At 35.3% G+C, this 10,232-nt stretch overlaps 3 non-coding genes across 3 annotated transcripts; all 3 read left to right on the plus strand.

The window, feature by feature from the left end:
• The first annotated feature begins 155 nt into the window (after positions 1-155).
• Trnas-uga (transfer RNA serine (anticodon UGA)) lies at positions 156-237 on the plus strand. The gene has a single exon. It is a non-coding gene; the product is annotated as a tRNA-Ser (tRNA).
• Positions 238-831: 594 nt separating this feature from the next.
• Trnas-uga (transfer RNA serine (anticodon UGA)) lies at positions 832-913 on the plus strand. Its single transcript has one exon. It is a non-coding gene; the product is annotated as a tRNA-Ser (tRNA).
• Positions 914-3,263: 2,350 nt separating this feature from the next.
• On the plus strand, positions 3,264-3,345 carry Trnas-cga (transfer RNA serine (anticodon CGA)). The gene has a single exon. It is a non-coding gene; the product is annotated as a tRNA-Ser (tRNA).
• Positions 3,346-10,232: the final 6,887 nt, after the last annotated feature.

The raw sequence follows: 10,232 nt of genomic DNA on the forward strand, positions 1-10,232 counted from the left end.
CTTTAAGAATATATCATTAGATTTATAAAATTTACTTCGAGGACTTTTATATCGGGCAGGGTGGTTAAGTTGTCCAATTTCAATCATCTTCGAAGATTTACGAAGTAGCATTTTACAAAATAAGTCATTTAATTTGACTGAAGTAGATGTAATCTGCTGTGATGGCCGAGTGGTTAAGGCGTTGGACTTGAAATCCAATGGGGTCTCCCCGCGCAGGTTCGAACCCTGCTCGCAGCGATTTGTTTTTTGGGTAATTTTTTCTTGACGTTAATTTTTTCTAATAAATTACATGATTGGGTGTATACGTCACATTTTTTGTTAAACATTATTTTTTCTCTCAATGGTTTTCGAAAGACATCTCAAATAATTCAGTTAAAATCTCTTTTTGTTCCACCAACTTACTTAAGGGATGGGGTATGGACGTTTGGACAGTATTGTTTGTGGGACATGAGAGCACATCACATTGCATTCTGAATACGAAGAATGTCCTTCTGATTTTTTGAAATTCGCAATGTAAATTATATAATACACATTTTATGGCAAATGATTAAAAATTGATATTTTTGATATTTAACAGGACTCGAAGTAAACTTTATAAATCTGATGATTTATACTTTAAGTGTATGTAGGTGGGATGAAAAGCCGACGATCAATTGAATATTTTGATTTTTTTTTTCCAAAACACACAAAAAAAACAGGTCTTTTTGGGAAAAAATCCTTATCTTTAATATGAAAGGTCAAAATAATTTTCAATTGATCATCGGCTTTTACTCCCAGCTACATACACTTTAAGAATATATCATTAGATTTTGACTGAAATAGATATCATCTGCTGTGATGGCCGAGTGGTTAAGGCGTTGGACTTGAAATCCAATGGGGTCTCCCCGCGCAGGTTCGAACCCTGCTCGCAGCGATTTGTATTTTGGGTAATTTTTTCTTGACGTTAATTTCTGGGTCACTCCATATGAAATCAAGGAGGCTCCCCACCTGACCCCCTCAGATTTGCTTTATATTTTAGTCATATGTTGTACCTGAAAAAAAATTAAAAATCTGCAAATTTGAGGTCTGTAGCTCTTACGGATTTTCTGTGGCAGCCATTTAAAGTTGGAGTAGGGGGGTCTAAATTTGGACTAAAAAGTTGCCCTTTAAATAAATTTCATCTTTGAGAGTCTGTGCCTTCTTTATAAAAAGAGAGAGAAGTATGAAACCTTGTATACACACTAACTGCATTCCCAATTTGTCAAAAAAAAAAAAAAAAAAAAATTTCTGTAATTGCGTGTTGTGTCACGGGGTCATTAAATATGCAAGAAAAATGTAATGTTTTGTAAACTGGCAAGTTTAGCCCCTAAATTCACATTTTTGTCAAATTAATTATTTTTTGTTGTCACTGATGCTATATATAGGATAAATACAATGCATATACAAACAATTGAGGTCACAACTCATTTACATTTCGAACAGCGCCCTCACGAAGATGAAATTTATTGCAAATTCAACATTTTCGGGGGGCCCAAAGTCAATGTGGTCCACCTTCAAAATTTATAAAACATCACTTTTATATGACTACTAGTCTTAAATTACAACTTTGCTAAGTCCCAGTAATTGTCTAGGTTGACTTCATATAAAACGACAAGCCCAAAGTTGACCATTTTCTTATGATTGCATATACTGCAAATATGCCGAATTTGGACAGCTTAAAAGTCAAATTGGCCACAATATTAAAAATAAATGATTAGATGAGTAGTTATTGGCCCTATTTACTTTTATTTCCATTTTATTTTCAATATACAGATTTTCTATGGCAGCCATTTAAAGTTGGAGTAGGGGGACCTAAATTTGGACCCAAAAGTTGCCCTTTGAATAAATTTCATCTTTGGGAGCCTGTACCTTCCTAGTATTAAATAAAGCGCGAGGTCTGCAACCTTGTATCCACACTAATTGCATGCCCAATGATGCACGGGGTCATTAAATATGCAAGAAAAATGTAATGCCTAAAATTGTTTTTGTTGTCACTAAAAAAGTACAAAAAAAATAAATTTCTTTATTTGCGTATTGTCACAGGGGTCATTAAATATGCAAAAAACATCACTTGTAATGTTTTGTAAACTGAATCCCAGGAATCCCTAATTTAGCCCCCTAAATTCACATGATTGCATGTCAGATTAATTGTTTTGTTGTCACTAATGCTACAATATTGAAAATAAATGACTAGATGCCAGTTATTCCCTATTTAGGTTTTATTTCCATTTTATTTTCAACATTAGCACGAAATTTGACTTTTAAGCCTTCCGAATTCGGCACATTTGCAGTACATGCAATCATAAGAAAATGGTCAAATTTTAAAACTTGTCGTTTTATATGAAGTCAAGTCTAGACAATTACTGGGACTTTGCTGAAAGTTGTAATTTAAGACTAGTACTTCATATAAAAGTGATGTTTTATCAATTTTGAAGGTGGACCACATCGACTTCGGGCCCCTGAAAATGTTGAATTTGCAATAAATTTCATCTTCGTGAGGGCGCTGTTCGAAATGTAAATGAAATGTGAGGTCAATTTTTTTAATATGCATTGTATTTAACCTATTTATAGCATCAGTGACAACAAAAAATAATTAATCTGACAAAAAATGTAAATTTAGGGGGTCTAAACTTGCCAGTTTACAAAACATTACATTTTTTCTTACATATTTAATGACCCCGTGACACAACACGCAATTACAGAAATTTTTATTTTTTACTTTTTGACAAATTGGGCATGCAGTTAGTGTGTATACAAGGTTTCAGACCTCTCTCTTTTTATAAAGAAGGCACAGACTCCCAAAGATGAAATTTATTTAAAGGGCAACTTTGGGTCCAAATTTAGACCAACCTACTCCAACTTTAAATGACTGCCACAGAAAATCCGTAAGAGCTACAGACCTCAAATTTGCAGGTTTTAATATTTTTACAAGTACAACCTATGACTAAAATATAAAGCAAATCTGAGGGGGTCAGGTGGGGAGCCTCCTTGATTTCATATGGAGTGACCCTTCTTTTAATAAATTACATGATTGGGTGTATACGTCTAATTTTTTGTTAAACATGTGTTTTTTTTCTCTCAATGTTTTTCCAAACACATCTCAAATAATTCAGTTGAAATCTCTTTTTGTTCCACCAACTTACTTAAGAATTAATATCAATCGATTGTTATTAGGAACCATTTTCTTTGTGGTGAAAACGATTCTAAAGTTTTAAATGATGATATTTTGGAATTGAAATTTATGTGCTGTGATGGCCGAGTGGTTAAGGCGTTGGACTCGAAATCCAATGGGGTCTCCCCGCGCAGGTTCGAACCCTGCTCGCAGCGATATAGATAATATAAGCATGGTTATGTTTTTCTTTTCTGACGTTAGGTTTAATATTTAATTTTGGACAATTATGTTACTTTCTGTGCTCTATGATTTTTTTTTTTTTTTTTTTCTTTGAAATTACTAGTGACACTATCAAAATAGCATACGAATCTGAATTATTTTGTTTTATTAATCATGTTAATATATTTTCCATCGTCTTACTCACTAATGTTCACCATAACTCTGGGCCTTTTGGTGGAGAGAATTTCATAGTTTTAATTATCTCTTGGCATTAAGGGCTCTGGTAGCAACGTTTGGGCAGTATGTTTTGTGGGACATGAGAGTGTCAGTACAGATACCAAAATTAAACTTTCATTATTTTTTTGATTTTGGAAAGCTAGCTTAGTGCATGATTTGGTCAACCAGCTGAGAGTTGCCAGTTGATAGGCCTGTGATTTACCTGTTTATTAAAATGGATCAGTCTTATTCTGTTCATCTATTGTTATTTTATGTCAAGTGTAATAATACAATAGAACACTATCAAATATGCATAAGGTTAAACTAATTGTAGGCAAGCATACATTGTGAAGAGGGAGTCCTCACTTCCAGACAAGACTTGGTCAAGTGAACACAATATTTTGTGTGTGTGTTGCAAATTGATCGCATCATCAGTATATTTTGTGAGAACACAATTGTTCTTGTTTTATACCAGTATAAGACCTATCCAAGCCAAAGATAGGCTTTGCAATTATTATTGTACCCAGGCAGAGGGTGGTATAAGTTGGCATAATTATTATCATCACACTATGAAGTTGTGAAGATAGAGCTGTTGGAGTCGCACAGCTGTGTGTGAGTTTTGAAAGGCGATCTGCAACTGAATTGGAAGTCACCAAAACTGACGGATGAAGTAAGTTTATAAAACTCTTAATTGTTATTGCTATTGTGTTAAATTATATGCATGCTTGATACTGTATGTTGTTATTCTTAATGTATTATTTTAAAGTTTAAAAACAAACTGGTGGAAATTGATTGTATTTGAAGAACAAAGAAGTTTAAGATTTCCGCCAAAATTGGAGAACAAAGAACTTGCATGTTTACATGATTGTTAATTGGAGATATACTCATGCACTTATACATGTAATATGAATAGAATGGAATGAGTATCATGTGTAATTATGTATTATTTTAATGTTGTTAAAAAAGAATGAGTCTGATAAAAATTATCCCAAGATTTGCTTTGGTACTTGTATTATCACCACTTGGGTAATTTTATTAAATGTTTCAGTTCTCGACCGATACATCCAACCATGAACCAGACAATGTTTGCCGTTACCAAATCCCTGTGAATTAATCAGTGACGGTTTGGCCACCCTAACTAAGAAAACCAATCTGTAGAGATTCGGGGTCAGCACACCATCAACCAATTCCAGGACGGCTGCATACGAACCATGGTTCCAACTAAATATGTTTAACAATGTCGGTATTGATTTTTTTTTAAAAATTAAATAATGGACTTGAACTGAAATGAAATGAGAACTCTAATATTCAACTCAACTCAGGTACTCATCGAACGAAGCAGTTGAATTTTGTACATCATTATCAAAGATATTTAATATATTCGTGTATGTTATCTATTTAATAATGAAAGACACGAATAAGTTACTCATCAAAACGAAGCATTTGTATTTTGTTAATTATGGTCTAGGACCTTTAATTTATTTTAAATTGTTATATGTGTCGATATTAATATGTGACCCTTCGCCACAACTGAGCCCGGATGTCGCTAAGCTTGATTTTGCGCTACAGTGAAAATTGGCTTGAAAGGTCATTCCGATGAAAAATTAGATTTTTAAAGATTTGAAATGATTAATATGTTTTCTTACACTAGTCCAAGTTTCAATGCAAAATATAGAGTAGAAACAAGTAAAAACCCTCATTTTCTGAAGCTTGTCATTCTAAAAATATTCCTAAAATTGAGTAAAAAGTGTTTTAGAGCGTCAAAATAATCGTGAAATTTGTCCACTGCTATGAAAAATTCTCTCGTTGGAGTGCCGCCATGTTTGGTATTGCCGGAAAGTTTGGTGGTAATAGCATGTATGGAAGGTAATGGTTGCTATGGTCAAAAGTTGTAAATCATTTAAAAATTGGCAAATTTTGAAACCCCTGACTTTAAACTGTGTTTTCTCGGTTTCGCGTTTTGAAACCGTGACACCTTTGAACGACCATAACTTTACTTCTAGATATGCTATGAAGCTGGTTGAAGTGTTTTTTTAAAGCTTATGGTATGGCCTTTGCAAGTATGTCAAAACCTCAAAATGGTCTAGGGGCGACATCCGGGCTCAGTTGTGGCGTGGGGTCACATATGTGATTTTGAATTACACAACATTGATTGAAGATTTGATGTATTGATCACAATACTTCAACTGAAATTTATTTTTGAGTGAATTACTTCAAAAATAGGTCAGTGTATTATTTGATATTTTCGGCTATCATTTTTTTTTTTTTATTGAAATAAATTGCTTTGTGAATCAGTCAATGTTACCCATTCAGATAAGTTGCAATTATTGAATTATCTGAAAACATCAATTTGTTTTCAATTAAGCATTTATCAGTCGTTGTAAAATACAATTAGGGTAAAAAGAGCTGATTGATTCCTTACACCTTACCTATTATATTGTTGCATGTGAGTTGAGATTAAGTATAAGGAATAATCACCTCTTACCCACTTTAACTTTTGATCATTTGAACTATAATACTTTGTTTAAATTGTTTGAGTTTATGATTGGATCTAATCAATTAAGTCAGATTATTGAAAGAAGTTGTATGTATGTAGTTTAAAATGTTATAATGTAAATGCACTTTTGTTAATATAAAAGAACAACAGAAGATATACTATTCTAAGAACATATTAAATGAAATAATCATTTAAAGATTTAAATTACTGTTGTCTTGTGTTCCTAATTCTTATTTGTGTGAACAGTACCGCTGTTTTTAATTATAATCCAACATGTTCATCCTTCGGGTGTGACATTTTCTGGGGGCTCGTCCGGGATTTTTAAAACAGCATATGCTATGTAAGACACAATAAGAGTGGAGAACACAAGTTATTTTATATTGTGTGCAAAGTTACTAATTTTGTGATTCAATTGAATTTTTCAACAGTTGCAGAGAGCGTTCCAAACTTCAATACTCATCTGTGGACCAAGACAGGCTAGCTTCACAACAACAAAGTGTGATGTGGTAGGTTTGGGTTAAGTAAAATTATTCCCAGTTTCTTCACCTGTGGGAACAAAGGAAAACCACCTTGTTTCCTTGTTGTTGGAACTAAAAGTAAATACCAGTGCTTGGAATTACAATTATGTATTGAGCGAGGGTAAAAGTAATTACCACTTGTTTCTTTACTTGTAAATTTTATGCCATTTTTGATAGTGTTTTGTTAAATTATTGTTGTGATCCATCCAAAACCATTGCCATGGCAGGAACAACTTTAGAAATTGAAAAACTTACAAAATAGGTGTTCAATATGGGTATGAAGGAAAAGACCTACAGCATTTTGTGGCTACAGAGCGCGAGCGAATTAAGCAGCAAAATGATATGGAACGAGAGGCTAGATTGAAACAAAGAGAGTTTGAAAAGACAGTTTTAGAGAAAGAGGAAATCGCAAAACAAAAAGAGCATGCTATGAAAGAAAAAGAGCTTGCAATGGAAATGCAAAAACAAGAAATGGAAATGAAAAAGGTTCAATTGTTGTTGCAGTTAGAACATGTAAAGAAAGAGAATGAAGGTAATAGTAATGGGTCAACTCCTACACATCATGAAAAAGCCAAGGCTCCAAAATTGCCTTCTTTTCAGGAAGGAAAGATGACATGGATGCATATTTGCATCGTTTTGAGAGATACGCAACAGCAAAAAGTTGGAAAAAAAAGATGAGTGGGCAATTAATTTGAGTACTCTTTTAACAGGAAAGGGGTTGGAATTGTATGCAACTCTAAGCGATACTGATGCAAATAATTATGATATGTTGCAAGAGGCCATATTAAAGAGGTATGAATTAACTGAGGAAGGTTTTAGAGTGAAGTTCAGGTCAGCAAAACCAGACACAAGTGAAACGCCAGCACAGTTTATCACAAGGGTAAGAAACTACCTAAACAGATGGATAGAATTGTCAGGAACCAACAAGAACTATGAAGGTTTGGTAGATTTGTTACTAAAGGAGCAGTTTATAAAAAGTGTTAATATAGAGTTGTCCACCTTCTTAAAAGAAAGCAAGCCAAAAGACCCACAAGAGATGGCAAGAATGGCAGAGCAGTATATCGAAGCACATGGTGGATGGCAACTTGTAAGTAATAAGCCAAAGAGTAACAAACACCAGAGTCAAATGTCCAAAACTGAACATATACAAAAACGGATTCCTATAGTAAATGTACGTAAATGCTTTATTTGTGACAAGCCAGGTCATGTGGCAAAGGAATGTACCAAAAGAAGGAAAAACATTGTAGCTGGATGTCAACCTGTAGGCAGAGGTACAGTTTATAAGAAAGCACCTGCTACTCCAGGAACCAAGGATAAGGTGACAGGTAATGGAGAGTGTAAAAAGTGTGACACATGTAAGGGCACAGGTAAAACACAAGTAGCTTGTTGTATGGTACCCATGACAGACAGAGATCCACATGTGAAAATGGTGGATGGACAACCTTATGTAACTCTAGATTGTGGACATAAGTTGCCAGTGTTATCAGCAGCATGCAACTTGAATTTGAGTGATTTAGCAATCGGAGAAGGACTAGTAGGAGGATCAACCAAGGTACAAGTATTAAGAGATTCTGGATGTGGTGGTATAGTTATTAAGTCCAGCTTAGTGTCAGAAGAACAATACACCGGTGAAACAGAAAAGTGTTATCTAATAGATATGACAGTCAGAGAGTTTCCTTTAGCCAGGATAAGTATTCATACTCCATGGTATACAGGTATTGTAAACGCTATGGTGACAGCAACTCCTGTATGTGAGTTGGTAGTTGGAAGTATAAAAGGTGCAAGAGGAGAAAATGATCCAGATCCAGATTTCAAATTAAATAGTAGTGAAGAGGAAGATACAACACAGAGACAATTCTCAGTTGAGAAGAAGGAAGTGCAGAAAACTGAAGTAAGTTGTGCAGTAGAAACTAGAAGTCAGACTCTAAAGAAAGGGAAACCTTTTAAAGGACTTAAGGTAGTGGAACCAGACGGTGAAGAGGTAACTGTAGAAAAGTTAAAAAGAGCACAACAAGAAGACCTCACATTAAACAGATGTAGAGCATTAGCTGAAGAGAGAATCGAGAAGGTAGGAAGAAATGATAGTAAGCAAATGTTCATTATTCGAGAAGGGAGTTCTGTATAGACAATTTCAGGCACCCAATGTTGAGTTTGGAGATACATTCAAGCAAGTTGTAGTTCCGCAGACATTTCGAACTCAAGTAATGAAACTTGCACATGAATCCATATTAGGTGGACACCAAGGGCCATCGAAGACTTCAGATAAGGTATTGTCAAACTTTTATTGGCCTGGAGCACAAGCTGATATTAGAAGGTATTGTCACTCATGTGATATTTGTCAGCGTACTATCCCAAAGGGACGTGTAACCAAGGTACCATTAGGAGAGATGCCAGTGATTGATACACCATTTGAGCGAGTTGCAGTTGAATTGGTAGGTCCAATTCATCCTTGTTCAGATAGAGGGCATCGTTACATAATAGTCCTTGTAGATTATGCTATAAGGTATCCAGAGGCAAGTCCCATGAAGTCAATAGAAGCAGAGAAAGTGGCAGAAGAGTTGGTGGTCATGTTTACTAGATTAGGATTTCCAAGGGAAGTACTAACTGACATGGGAGCTCAATTCACATCAAATGTGATGAAAGAAGTAAGTAGGCTCTTATCAATTAAGCAATTGACCACAACTCCATACCATCCAGCTTGCAATGGTCTTGTTGAGCGGTTCAATGGAACACTTAAAGCTCTGTTAAAGAAGATATGTGAAGAGAGACCCAAGGACTGGGACAGGTATGTTGCCCCACTTCTCTTTGCATATAGAGAAACTCCTCAGGACAGTACCGGATTTGCTCCATTTGAGTTACTTTATGGAAGGACTGTCAGAGGACCCATGAGCATATTACGACAATTGTGGACAGGGGAAGTAGAAACCCCTGAGACCAAATCAGTTTATCAATATGTAATTGATCTGAAGGAGAGACTTGAAGAGACATGTAAATTGGCCAGGGCAGAATTGCTGAAATCAAAGGCAAGGTATAGGAAGATCTATAATAGGAAAGCCAGGTCAAGAAAATTTGCAGTGGGCGATGAAGTTTTGTTACTCCTTCCTACAGATCACAATAAGCTGATCATGCACTGGAAAGGTCCTTTCCAGTTGTGGAAAAAGGTAAGTCAGTTAGATTACAAGATAGATCTAGGCACTCGTCAGCAGACTTTCCATGCCAACCTACTCAAATATTATCAAAGACGAAAAGGAGGAGCAAGGTATTTTCCAGGTAGTATGTACATCGGTGATAGAAGCGGAACCATTGGAGAAGGATGAGGTACTCAAGGATACCTTGGTACTTAAACCCATGTCAAATGAGGAGCTATTGCATTTGCCTCCTTTGGAACCCAAGGAATCGGTGAGTGATGTACATATAGGTGAAAACTTAGATGAGACACAAACAAATGCAGTAAAAAGACTACTAGGAAGTTATCACGAAGTCTTAACTGATCTACCAGGATTGACAAACTTAGGTGAGCATGAAATTAAGCTAATAGATGAGGAACCAGTGAAGAGAAAACCCTATCCTATACCCCATGCTTTGAGGGACAAGGTTAAGGAAGAAGTGCAAACTATGTTGAAAATGGGAATCATAGAACGAAGCAACAGTC

This window comes from Amphiura filiformis, chromosome 9 (genome assembly GCF_039555335.1).
Source record: "Amphiura filiformis chromosome 9, Afil_fr2py, whole genome shotgun sequence".
NCBI classification, from domain to species: Eukaryota; Metazoa; Echinodermata; class Ophiuroidea; order Amphilepidida; family Amphiuridae; genus Amphiura; species Amphiura filiformis.